Source organism: Mustela putorius, unplaced genomic scaffold, assembly GCF_011764305.1.
Source record: "Mustela putorius furo isolate JIRA1106 unplaced genomic scaffold, ASM1176430v1.1 tig00000759_pilon_pilon_pilon, whole genome shotgun sequence".
Lineage (NCBI taxonomy): Eukaryota > Metazoa > Chordata > Mammalia > Carnivora > Mustelidae > Mustela > Mustela putorius.
In genome coordinates, this window is record NW_025421467.1 from 11,777,024 (window position 1) to 11,792,118 (window position 15,095).

A 15,095-nucleotide genomic window follows, 5' to 3' on the forward strand; every position below is an offset into this window, starting at 1 on the left:
TAATACACGTTAAGCAAGAAATTAAAAGCAAGGGAAATGGCCAGTTATCACAGCAGTCAGGAATTCTAAGCAGATAGATACAGGGCTAAGTTTGGGCCATGTTAATAAGGCCAGAATTGAGTTAGTCAACTGCCAAAATGGCTGGGGTTGAAGAGTTGTTCAGTAGAACCAATCCCAACTTAACAATTTTATATGTCTTTTTTCCTACTTTAATGACCTAACTATTTCTTTGTTCTGGCATACCACTAAGGAAGTGTGCATAGAATCAATCTGACTATTGTATAAAGGCTCAGGTAACTTTAGTAAGAAAGTCATCATTAAAGAAGTCGAGTGAAACCCAAAGCACTGGTATTCCTCCAAAAAATTATAACACAGAGCAAAAAGCAGCCCAAACAGAATCTGGTAACTCATGTACTTCACACATTTTTAACACACTAATGAAATACGCATGGTAGTCATATTATACCACTTCAACAATCTGTTATGCCTAAATGATATTTCTCAATATAGGTCAAATTGCTTCTAGGCTATTGCAGTTACAAGGTCATTTTTGTCATGAATGACTAAATCAATTGGCAAGATATTAATTTTTGGAGGCTATTTTTTTGTAGTTACTCTTCACTGTAATATTTGAAAATATTTAGTTCTATTGTAGAGTGCAAAAACAAAACAAACAAAATGTGACATTAAATTCCTAAAAATGCCAATTATAGATATTAAATGATATAATCGCTTGTGATATATAGGTAGATTTCATAAGATATATGAAATACAAATATGAAATTTTATAAGATATATGAAAAAGTCAGAAACTTTTAAAACTAGTTTAAGGTGGAATAAATGGAGTATATGATTAGAATGATAGAGCAAATAAGAATGTTACATATAGATGGAAAGGCATGGAAAGACCTCTCCATAAAGTACAGATGGTGTTATTTTCAGATTCATAGCTCTTTCATCCCTAAATTGCACCTCCCTCCTGACTAGTGACAACTGGTAAGATGTTTTTCTGGCCTCATAAGTTTTGTTCTCCATAAACAGTTAAAAAGTATGACTGTTCATCAGGCTGTCCAAGGAGTGGCAAGGAGTTAGCCCTGAGTTGAATATGTGATAGCTTTGCCTTCTGTCTGCTGAATTCTTCTGTTCATCCATAACTCTGTTATTTTACACATATGATCACAGGTGAAGCCTCAGGTGGTGTAGAGAAAGAGAGACAGAATATTAGAATATTGGTTAATACAGTATTAAGATAGAGTATTCTTTCTACCCACTTTCATGCTGTCCTAAGTGTTAGCCAACCCCTCGTGTCTGCTTTGTTGCTTGCTGTGTCATAAAGTAATGTAATAAGCCTCATAATCTCTGCATTCTAATTTGGTTTATAACCCTGTTTCTCAGATAATCTGCTTGGTAATGTTCTTGGAGGCTACTGTGACATCAAGGTAAATTTCCAAATGACACTTTGGTCGCCCACCTGAGTAAAAGGCGCTCTAACAGGAATGTCATTTTCATTTTTGAGACTTTTGAAACAAACTTCTTCAAATATTCAATATCTATTTAGCAAGGAAAATTGAAAATGGAATTGCCATTTGGGTAGTGAGCCTTTATAGGTAGACTGATATATTTATGGCTGATTGGACTGCTTTTCTTAAAATGCCACAGGAAATAAGAATTGTCACATATGGAAATATTTTGGAAGATAAAACTATTATTAGTATACCCTACAAGGTCAGGATAGGTAGCACTGTATAATAATTTTTTTTATTGGGATAACATTGCCTATCTGAATATTGAATGAAATACATGTCAGTCACCATGGCATATTATAATTAGACATGTTTATTTTTTTAAAAAGGAACAGATATAGAGAATGTGGCTATTGTGACATTTTGTAAAAAGTAGACATACAAGGAGAAAAATGTATTTTTATGTTTCCCATGAATCCAGCTTTAGATTTCCTTATCAAGATTTAAATAAAGAAAACTGAAATATCTCATACTATTCTTTTTATGAATGTAGGCTTAGACAATTTAATCCTGCTAACTTAAACTGAGCACCAAAGCAGTGATCATGGGGAAAGGACAGATTGTAGGATGTGGGACCAGTTTTATCCCTTTGGAAGATGTTGCAATATACCTGGGGATGAATCACTGCTTCCTACCACTTCTCCCTGTTTGGAAGTCAGGTGTGAAGCGTGGCAAGTAAAAGTAGCTCTTTTCATCTGTCCACTGCTGTTCAGGTGGGAATAGCACATTTCATGAAGAGGAACTATCTTAAAGTTGCACTTACTATAGGAAGTTTATACTTAAATAACCTTAGTCCAGTATGACAGCTTTTAACAAACCAATTGTTTTAGTTCATAAGATGGTGCTTTCTAGGAATACAAGATCCTCTTGGAGGTGGTGGGCCATAAACAGTCATATCTGCTACACCAGAATTAACTCCCACACACTTTCTCCCAGGTGATCAAAGCACCTCTAGAGATGAATGAGTTTGAAACTCCTAAATAAAAAAAATAGCAACAACCACAAGAAAAAGAATAAGAAGGGGGAAAAAAAAAAGATGTAATTATGTTCTTTATCCAGGATAATAAGTATGTTTTTATAATTTAGTCTTGTTTAATAAATAATAGAAAATATTTGGAATGGTTTACAGTCAACCACTCCCACTCCACGCTCCCCAAAAGAAAACCCCAAAATGGAAAGACCTGATAATAAAGGTTTTATTGGCCTAAGGAAGAATATAATCGGAGAGGGACCCTAAAGTAATTTACCTTTTTTCCAAAATACTTTGGATTATTATCCTTACATGTGTATACATGTATATACATATGCATATATATGCATATGCATATAAAACAAAGAAAATAATTCTACTCAGAAAAGAAAAATACGTGTCAGAAGTATAAACTATAAATCAAGGTTAATTTCTGCCATTAAACAGAAGAAAATAGAAGCACACACACAAATTCAATTTTTTTCAAACTTATAATGGCTATGGTATTAAATTTATAAGTAAGCCTTTGACTATTCTCAATTTATTATGTATATTCTTATATATTATCAGAAGACATGTAATCTGTTAGCTCACACATAGCATCATTTACAAATCAGTATAATCTTATGTGATTAGTCAACATATAATTTTTTATAAAAATGATCTCAATGATGCATTTTTATTTTACTCTCAAGAAGAGTAATGGAAATTCAAATGAATTATGGCAAAGATGGATATTCATTTAATGAGGAAAACCTTGAGGCTATTTACCTTATTTCCAAAGTTGTTTAATTTTTAACACAACTTTTAGGTATTATTTAGACATGTAGGCATAATTTTAATGAAAACAAATTCTGTACAAAGGTGAATTTTCTGAATATTATAAAAGAAATCATGAAAAACTATTATTTTTTTTTTTTTTTCAGAAAGACATAACCGTAGGAACACGCATGGAAAGGACTCATGGGGGAGTGTCCCTCTAAAGTTTAAACATCTTGGCAGTCAATCTCTAGTTCATAACCAGCAAGGTTAAAAGGAACCTCAATCTTACAATCATAAGCAACTGCATTTTCCCAATGCCCTGAATAACTGGGAAACTGATTCTCCTCAAGAGTCTCTAGAAAAGAATGCAGTTCTGATTAAATCTTAATTTTAGCTCAGTAAGACTAGTGCAGGACTTTTGATCTAGAGCACTGTAAGATAATAATTTGTGGTGATTTTTTATGGCAGCAAGAGTAAACAAATATAAATGCCTAAGAAATTATATATAATAAGTTAAAATTTGACGTGTGGTCAGTTCTTCTTAAGAATATTAAATTAAAACACTAAAGAATAAAAAAAAAAAACTACTGTTTAACAAAATCAAAGTAAAACAATCTATAAAAATATGCATCCGAATTTGAAATATTTTTCAATATATATACCATGCATTGTATTTTTTACAGATATTCATAAACCATTTTGTTCTCTCTGATAGAAAAAAAAAATATATATATATACATATATGTATGTTTTTTTTTTTTTTTTTTTGATCGTGATCTTTGGAAAGAAAGTTTCCTATTTGTGTAGTCTCTTGTATGGAAGAATCTTAACCCTTGATGCAGAACCTCAAAGAGTACAGTTTGTTTAACAAGAATTTTGGATAGATTATGCTATAGAATTGTTCAAGTTACTGCATCAGCATAGAGTACTAGGAGTACTCTTATCCTTAATTTTTTTTACAAAGGTAATAAAGTGAAAATAAGTAAATTATTAAATTTTGTTTTTTTGCTTTACTTAGACAAGGAAGGAAGGAAAGTTTCTAACATGTTTTGAACACTAATATATTTCATCCTCTTTAGTAGGACTGTTAAAATGCCACAGGATTTGTTACAGTGTGTTCATTCAGGTATGCATTTTATGGAGAAAACAGAATCATAATGTTCACAACACTTGCCAAGGTCACATGCCTCGTACCCAATGATGGTGAACCAGTAAATGCAATCCAGTTTGGTTTACCTGCTGACCCACTCTCAACGCCCCTACTAATTTGATGGATTTTGGAGAAAATATGAAGTTATCAATGCAGGAACTTCTCAATTGCTCATAGAAATAGAAACAGAACAACTCAGGGTAACTAAATTTTATACTTATTCACCAAATTTAATTTTCTACTAATAACTTCTGTTCTGTTCCTCCTTGTATCCAAGGCACAGAAGCATTTTGGTTTGATCTGCCTGCCTAGCAATTTAGTCATAGACGTGGAGGTGTTGTTGAGAGTGAAATGGGCCAAAGGCAGACATCAGGAAGCAGGAGAGAAGAGGTAGGGGTCCCGGGTAATGTAACCAAAAAAATCAGACCCTTAAACATTCGAAATACAATGGTTTGTGACACTATCTGTATCTTGTCGCCTGAACTAAAGAAAAAAAAGGAAGTATGATTTATAGTTTTTAGCTTCATCAACTAGGGAGTCAAGTTAGACTTTCATTAATCACTCAAGCAAGAATATGTATCATATGTAGCTGCAGTTCTTTCTGGGCTTTTAGATTCAGAAGCAGTCAGCGCAAGGACCCCGACAACTGCAGCGCTTTCTTTCTTTCCTTCCCTCCTTCCTCTCACTTCCTCTCCTCCCTCGTCCTTTCTCCGACTGTACATTCCACGGAAGGGCCTTGGTTCTTGAATCTTCTCGCCCTCTATTCCATTTTCCTGTCTTTTCTTGTTCTCTCTCTCTTAATTCTGACCATTGGTGTATTTATATTTGTTTTTTGTATTTGTTTTTAGTTGCCTTAAATCATCTGCATATCACAATCAAAACTGTTCTCCCTCCCTTACTTCTTATCATGAAATTGGCATTTCTGCCCTTTATAACTATTACTATTCACCCTCCCAATCTTCCCTCCACCCTGTTTAGCTAAATAGTAAAGTAATTTTGGTAATGTCAACCTAAATATTTGCTATAATTTATTGATATGAGTGTAACACACAAGCATATGTGCATGCAAACATGCACACTTACTTCCTTTTTTTTTTTTTTTTTTGGTCATCCCAAATCCTGTTTCAAAGATCAATGTAGAACAAAAGCTTCTCTACCCTGTATTTTAAAAAGCTGTTCTTGGTTGGTAACTTCAGTTACTGTAGTTATTGCCTCGAGCTATTTGTGGTTGCCTTTCTCTCACAGTATGCCCTAATCTATCCTTCTGCTAGATTTATTAGCTTTCCTAGATCTTGAGCCAACCTATTAAATAACAATATGCTGTAATATGAATTTTATTTAATTGGAAAAAAATATATACTGTCAAGCAAACATTTTATTTTTGCATTGAAAAATACTTCCATGGACCAATTTATGAGGTGATTTAAATGATCAATTTCATTCTATTAACATTAGTTTTTTTATACTCCTGCTCTGTGGAAGGCACCATCAAAGCTGCAGTAACAAATTTATTATATTATGATGACCAATGATAGGACACATTGCTGTTGATCATCAGATGAGGGCGTCTGTCATATGAGAAAATACAATGGTGTAACCGTAGCCTCCACATTTGCTCCAGCAGGCTATCCCAGAGGTCACAGAACAAAAAGCCTCACTGAGTGAATTAAGATACATGAATCACACAGGTTATTGAATGAACTTAAAAATGGTAGCAAAAATACGGGGGGCATGAGAAAGGTAACAAATAGTAAGATAACACACTGATAGCAGATGGGAGAAGTGGCTTGCTACTTGGATACTTGTTTCACCAGCCATGCTCATATGCCCTGTCTTTCACTCTCTTTTCTGTCTCCTCTCATGGTGAGGTTGACGAAAGGGTTTAGCAGATAAAAGGTGCTTGCAATGCAACCAGTATGCATTTTCTCTATGAGTGAAACACAGGGAAAAAAATACATGTTGAACAGCTATTGGTTATGTAGGGCAAAGTCATTTGGGGCCAGAATCAATATGACCAGAATGGGGGTCACAAATAGAGAACACATCCATGCTGAATGTCTTGTGTGACTCGTGAGTTTTGCTGTGTCATTATCATCTTCTTCTCCATGTGTCCCATGTAAGTGTATCATGAATATTTGTTACTTCTTGGTCTTTTCTCTGTCAATTTTCATTCAGTACCTACATACTCTACTTACATTATTGATGTCTAACATACCTCTCAAGCATCTTGCTGCTATATTTGGTTTTATCTATTATCCTAGTATGTTTACTTTTCTTAATATATATTTTTTTCTTAAATAAACTAATATTGAGATGCAATAGAGTTAACATATTAATGAATCTGTGTTTTTAAACTCACCCTCTACCTAAATCTGTCTGAAATATTTAGAAAACAAAGAGCTGTGAATGTCTTTTATTTGCAGTCCTCTTGGCTGTCAGTTGGGTTTGCCATGTAAAGTTTAGCACTGATTAGTCTTCCATGTTGCTAAAACTCCCTCACCAACCTTAATTCCAGATATTTTTCTGTATTCCACATTAAGATAGATTTGTCCTCAGGTACTGGCCACTATGCACCCCACTCCAGATAGAAATATTGCCATCTTCCTGAAGGAGAGAAAGACCCTCCACTATCTTATTTGTTAGCAGTATTGCAATGGTCACAAAGCAGAAGATTTTATTCTCTTAATATCTTGCCTACATTTTGTTATTGTTACTGCTACTCCTTTCTTGTTGTTTTATCATTATATCATTTCCTTATAGCAATATTTTCAACCCAACCCTATTGTGATGTTTGTATTCATCTGAATAGCTAATGGGTAAAATGTTCTCAATTGAACCATCTGATAATTAGATAAACACATTTTTATGAAAAGCAAAGAACTATTAGACTTGAAAGGGAGCATAGTTTTGGAATAAATGCATCTAGTGGTTCATTCTCCAATTGTTTATAAACTCTATTGTGCATGGAAAGATTTGGGGACTGAACTTGGGGTGTGGAGTTTTCCCTTTTAATAAGAAACAGAAGAGTAGAAATGTTATGGAATTGTAATCATTAAAAGTGAACCAAAAAGTCCCCTGATATTCTGTGTGTATATGTAATAATATATTGGGTCTCCAATATTTGAATGCTGGTTCTATAATCTGTTCTTTATCAGTTGGTCTTTTTTTGCGTATCATTATTCATTTTCACTTACTTTATGAGTTCACGTGATTAGAGATTTCTCATATACATATATTCAAGAAGTATTTATTGTGCATCTATTATATGTTAGTTATCATTTTAGAGGCTGGGCATACAAAAAGGAATAAATGCAAAGTATTTGCCTGCACAGATATTATATTCTAGTGGGAGAAACTGATAGATAGATAGATAATAGATCCATCTTTGGAGGTTACATTTGAGTAGAATTTAATTGACTGCAAGAGTAAGCTTTAGGGTGGCGGGCCATTCTCTTTTGCAGAGACCTGAGAGGGGAGCATGTTTGGCCTATTCAGAAAACCGAAAGGATCCCAGTGCGGCTGGAAAGCAGTAAAAAAATGTGAAGACCACAAGGGAGTAGTCAGAGAGTAAGCATAAGGCAAGATCACAACACTTGTCATGGCAGCTTACAGACCATGGCAAGGTCTTTGGTGATATTCTGAGTTTAAATGAAAGCTAGTGGAAACTGTGAATGGGACTGTGACATAATTGAATTATAGTTCTGAAGGCTTAGTCTAGCTGTTGTGTGGATAATGGCCTTTGATGGAGCAAGAGTGACTACTGATGAGGCTCCTGTAGCTCAATGAATGAAGGATAGTTGTTCCTTGGTTTGAAAGTAGGATATAGGGGTTGAGGTGATAAAGAGTCACCAAAATCTGGATGCATTTTGGAGGTGGAGTTAGTAAGGTTTTCTACTTTTTGGATATAGGCTTATAGAAAAACTTAAGGTTTTTGTCCTAAACAATTGAGTTTTGTTTAGTCTTTAGTCTTGAGTGTTGAGTTTAGTCTTGTCCTTTGCTGAAATAGAACTATTAAAAGATAATCAAGTTTGAGTAGTAGGCATGGGAAAGAGGTAGGGTTTCATCATATTACTTTTAGGATGTCTAGTAGAGATACCAATGGAGATGTCAGGTAACATTCTGATTCAACTCTAGAATTCAGAGAAGAGTCAGTATTGAAGATAGTAATTCTGGTAGAATTAGCATGTGTGGTTGGTATTTAAAGCCTTGTGACTCTATGGCATCACTTGTAGAGTAAATCTAGACAGAGAAGAAAGTCAAAGACTGAGTCTTAAGGCACTTCATAACCCAAAGTAGAGAATAAGAAGTACCAGCAAAGGAAGTTAAGAAATGGTTTCCAGTGAGGTAGAAGGAAATCCAGGTAAGTGTGACATCTAAGAAATCAAATAGATAGTATTTTAGTAGGACTTAAGGAGGTAGAAAGTAAGCAACTGTGTTCATTGTGGTTTGAGACGGTGACTAAGTTCAAGTGTTAGAATGTGACATGGATTGTGTGTGGTGGAATGCACTGATGACTGACAAGAGCAGCACTAATGGGTTGAGGATAAGGAAAGCACATCCCCTGCCACCCCAAGCATTTTCTTTCCCATTTGGATTCTGAACGAGTTGAGAACTAAAAGAAAGGATATAGTGATAGCAGAATAGCATCTTTATTAATTCTGAAAGCTAAAGTGACACATGTATCTTTATATCTTCCAGCCAGATGAGTTTTCTAACTGAATCTCTGAATCATACACAGACTCAGCCCCAGTATGTTCTAGAAGGCCTTCCTCTGAAGGACCAGTGGAACGCAAAGTTCTTGCAGAGCACTCTTCTTCAAGAAGAAAAAAGGTGGTTATTCTAAGTGACTTACCAAAAATGATTAATCAAAACACCTCTCCTGGAGTGGAATAAAAAAGAGAGAGTGAACCCCAAAATGCTAGCAAAGCACCTTTCAGAAGAAGGAAGCCTCAGGGATGAGAAACAATCATTTACTATTAACAATGATGGTAATATTCAATTCTTTGAGGATTTTTTTTCCTATAAAAATGAACAAAAACAGAACCTGGCTAAAAAAGGAGGAGTTAAAGGAGTTTGTTTGTGTGTGTGTGTGTGTGTGTGTGTGTGTGTGTTTAAAGCATGAAATATAATAACCAGTTTGTGTGATATTCTGTTTTCTTTTTGCACAGCTCCATACTGTTTTATTATAGATATATTAGTTCGTTAAGTACCTATCTCCTCCACAAGATTGTTAGTTGCTCTAGGGTAAGGATTTTGTTTTTATTTTTTGTGTAAGCACTAACCCTATAAGTATGCCTGGTATGCATTTATTGAGTACTTATTGAGTGTCTCAGTGATTTAATGAGTATGCTACCATATCAATAATTTAATCTATTTGAAAGCCCAGGATAGTGTAATCAGCACTTATTATAGAGACACATACTTCTAGTAGTGTACTAGAGACACATGGACTCTACTCACAGCTTTAACATTTATGTTATTTTGGATAAACACTCTACCTATCTGAGTTTCAGCCTTTTATTTTTCTTCTGTAAACTGAGGGTAAATATAATTATTTTGTTTTTGACCTCAGAGGACTACTTTAAAAAGCAATTTATATAATAAATGTGAGCGCTCTCTGAGAAGATCAATTGTAGAATATTGTTCTTTCCCTCTGTGTGCACACAACATTCAATTTACCTTTAAATCAGAAAGGGTTGTGTTGTTGTTACTCATTTTTTTGATGTTACCCATTTTTAATCAATCAGGCTGGCACTGAAGTTCAACCATTATTTTCAAATAACTGGTTGGGGTATAGTGGGATAACATTACAAAATATATTTCTTAACAAGAAGACATCTACTTAGTCATGGCATGCTCTATGTTTTCCAGTTACTTCAGCTTTTAGAATTAATCTTCATTTAATATATTTAATAATCACAATTTCAAGATGATACAAAATAGAATTCTCACTTTCCCAACTCAAAATCCGAATAATAACTGAAAGATAAATTCCTGATGATGATGTATAAGCAGAGAAAACAATAGGCATCCATCATCATGGAGCAGGGTGGCATCCTATGAATAACGTGGCAAGTCAAAGAATAATTGGAATTTCTGAATACCCAGATCTTAGTCATGGGATTATATTTTTATTCTTATTACTCTCACCAGTAAGCAGTAGTGAATACAAATGTAATTCTAACTTCATTACTTTATAAAGTGATAGTTAAGTAGTCTAGACTCATTTCCTTATTTCCTATTAACCTCCTGCATTTGAATCCTGCCAAAAGACACCAGGAAACAAATTTCTCAAGCATTCTGTAACTTCCTATTGATTCTCTCCACTATCACTTTACCATCACTTCTGACTACAAATTAGTTTGTATCAGAGGGGGTTAAGATAATGAGTCTGGATTAGAATAAAAATCCTGTAAACAAACAATCTGTTTCTCTGTATTGTAATTGTGATAACACAGTCATAATTACCATTGCCCTACAAAAAGAAAAACAAACATGGGTAAACAGGATTCAAACAGAAGTGTTTTCTCTATATTACACATGCCTATAGTAAATAATAAGTAAATAGCATTAACAAAAAAATTCTGAGCTGATTAACAAACTTATAAGATGTGAGGGGTTAACCCATTTTCTTGCCAAAATATTTCAACTTAATCTCCTAGAAGGAAATGCGTAGTGTCACAGCAAAAGATTATCTGGTCAAAATAGCTAATGAATCATGAATACATAAAACAAAAATAAACCATGACCTGAACTCATCACTGTACTTTCTCAGAGACTGTCAAAAAACACCTTTTTTTTTGTCATAAAGTGAAACATCTCTCCCAAAGCATAAGAAAAGATTCTGGGATATGGTAATATCCACCCCCTCAAAGAACTGAGGAAGTTAGGTGATCCTGCTTTTGCTTTTCCTTCCTTCCATATTGACTTTTCATTCCCTACCTTGATTTCTTTTTAGCATTTACCCTAAGGTGTCTTGAATCCATGAGTTCTTGACTCCACTGCTTCTGGTTTGTCCTTTATTTTCTGTTTGACTAAAGAGGCGCCAAAGTGCAACGACTAGGATCATACACCACAGCCCTAAACAAACCTAACTGTAGGCTTACTAGGTGACTTAATTTTCATGTGCTCCCTTTCTACATCTGTAAGATTAGGTTAATTATCCTACCTTTCTCCAAAGAAATTTGACTACTAAATGGCATTAAATTAAATGAGACTTATGAAGCCTTTAGACAGTCCCCAGGAAAGTGTGCTCTGTGTAACAGCATACATGAAAATATGCTGCTATGCATATGGCGAATCTGAAAGTTTTCAAAGCCTTTTTAAAATCCAAATCATACGCCTTAGATAGCAAAGGATTTTCTACATTATAGTTGTATTGAATCTGCCACTTTAGACAGTATAATAAAAAGAAGCGTATATTGATGACATGGAGAAAAGCTTCTAAAATTAGGAAATATGTAAAAGAATAAAAATGTTGACTGATACAGTCTTTCATAAAAATAAAACTATTTAGCATGATCATCCAATAAACCTTGACTATATTGATTTTGATCACAAATTATGATGGTGAAGATTGTCTTCGAGATAAATTGCTTTTTGTTTTTCTCTTTCAGGAGAAGAAAGTAGCTTAATTTTAGTTGTTACCAATCTGTGTCCTTGGGCAAAAATTCACTTTGTGAAAGAAATGAAAAGTCAAAGAATCAGAGACACAGGGAGACATGACTGCTTTGCAAGGGGCCCAGATCCGCTACAAGAACAACCTTAAACCACACGTATAATATAGGTTCAGAAATCTGTTGGACTTTTCCAAATGTCTGCTGTGGCCCAAAAAGTATGTCACCTGGGCTTAGCTTTTCTAGAAATCACTGCATTTGTGAGCAGCTATGAGCTCTGATAATGGTAGCACATCATTGCTGCTTAAGTGTTCAAGGCCAGTAAGTAATACCAGGAGGTATCTGTTACATAATGCACTGAAGTACAACATCCTTGTGGGCACTGGGTACCCAACATTCAGGAGTCTTCTAAATCTCTATCCTTCTAAACACTGGTGGCAATGAGCAATGGTCAACAATAATTAATAGATTTCTATATGCATTAGGAAGCACTAGAAAGAAGTTTAAGGTAAGTGATATCTGAAAAACACCAAAGATTCTAAGCCAAGTAGGTGAAGTCATATAACAAACACATCATCATTTATACTCAGAAACTGGTTACCTTTTTTCTGAGGGATAATGTTAGGCATAATTCTAAGATGGCTGCTTGATCACCATCGTGTTTGCAAATCTCCCTGAATATGGGTGAGACTGAATATGACATAATTCACACTTCAGATGTTTATGTTTTATTGCAAAGACAAAATGTTTTGCAAATGTAACTAGTATCCCAAATCCATTGTCTTTGTTATTCAAAAGAAAGATTTTACTGGGTAGACTTCTGATTAAGTAAATGTTTGAAAGGGACTTAGCCTTTCCTAAAAGGAGAGATCTGAAAGAGAGAAATTCTTCTATCTGGACTCAAAGAAGCAAATATTCATGTTGTGAACTGGCTATGGAGTGTGACAGATGGCAATGACCTGAGGATCAGCAGGAGCTAAGAATGATCCTTAAGGGTTGGCCGGCAGGAACCAGGGTCTTTCATTCTTTGGTAACAGAAACTGAATTTCTCCATCAGCTGGAGGGAGCTAAAAAGCAGATCTTTTCCTCATCAAGCCTCCAGATGAATCCTCACTGGCCAACACTTTGATCTTAGCCTGGTGAGACTGAATAGGAGATTCAGCTAACTAACTTTGGGTTCTTACACACAGAGACTGTGAGATAATAAATTGGTGTTGTTTGAAGTTACCAAGCTTGTGGTAATTTGTTATGTAGGAATAGAAAACTAATATAGAGAGTAGTAGATGCAGCCATAAATCTCTATTAGAAAAGTAAATATACTAGTCTCTAGTGACCTGAGAAATTCACACAAATGGTAAGAAAATGCTGAGTCATGACTCAATCCATATCCAGGATAAAAGTGATTCTCAATACCTCCATTGCCACCACCTTCTCCAAGCTATCTTCATTTCTGGCCTAAATAACCACCATAATTTTTCCAAACTTATACCTAGATGTACCGTTTCCCTTTCTATAATGTATTTTTACAAAGTGGTGTTGATCACATTAAAATAGAAAATATTCCTTTGGTCCTCTAGCGACTTCTTCTAAAGTAAAATCTAAAGCATATAACACCTAAATGTCCTTTCATTTCATCTCCCAGTTAGTGGTCTCACATTTGCTGATTCTAATACTGCTTGTGCACCTCTCCATTTCTCTTTTCTATTTTCCTGGAGAGAACTTTTCAACATATAAATTACCAGGCATTTTTTTTGTTTGTTTATTTTGCTTTATGTCTCTCACCCCATCACACCCCACCCGAACACATTAAGATGTATGCACCGCAGGAGCAAAGAAGTTAGTCTGTTTTTGTTCCGTAATATAGCCTTAAGTGTCCAGAACAGTATGGCTGACAAAATTGACACTATCAATGAATGAAAGTGAATGAAAGTGAAATGAAAGTGAAAATCCATATTTCCAGCAAATATTCCTTTAGAGAGGAAACAGGAGCGTATCTGAAAGGGTAATTTTAGTAGTGTCTGCTTAGAGAACAGATGCTTATATGGACATTTAACCATGTACAGATGGGACATATTTTCCCTTAAATGTTAAGAATGGACTGTCTGCAGTCCGTGTATGACAGGGCAGAGATATTTCAGAAAGAATAAAAGGAGACATAGTTACCTCGTAGTTATTTGGGTGTGACTTTGTTCTTCCAATGCTCAGGGAAGGCACTAGTAAGATATTCCAGAATTTGTTTCTGATTTGAATGTGAGTCACTTGCTAAACCTATCAAACTCACTCATTTGCTAATAATTGGAGGAGGAACTGTATCTCATGATCATATTGTAACATGATAACAAGTAGCCAGGGACCTATTTTGAATGATAATTTGTTTCAATCCTGCAAAGTACCTGAAGATGAAGTAAAGGAAGAAATTAATGGAATCACAATGATTAAGGACTATATAGACAATATGTCAATTTACATTCAGATCACCACCTCTGCATTCTTCGAATTATGTAGGTGGCAGACCATAGACAATTGTTCACCAATACCAAAGAGAGATCAGTGCTGACCAGAGACTGATAGACTGCTGTCAAACACAATGCTGCTCTGTACAGTGCCACTATTGTAACAAGTATCTTTTTGATTTAAAGTAATAAATCTCCTCTTTAAAAAAAAATAATAGATTCAGATTGTGATTTTTGATTTTGTCTAATACATGAAGAAGGATCATTATACTCTAAATACACAGGTTGGATGATGTAGGGCAGTAGTGCTATGTTATTCAATAGACACCCAGCTGGGGGCCACAGTCAGATGCAGCAGCTACTCTTGTCTTGAAATGCTTTGCAGACTCCAATTAAAATGGAAATGAGTGTATCATAAATATTTTGACAAATATGTCAAATTGATGCTCAGTGACATTTGTTTTATATCTAAATGACTGTCAATGTTCTTTATTTATTATAATTCCCTTTACTATTTAACTCAGATGATTCTAAGTCAACTCACATGAGGAGGGAAAGTGTGAACTTACTTAATGGGGAAATTTCTTCAAGCCTCTTAGAGGGACATCTGGGTCCACTTTT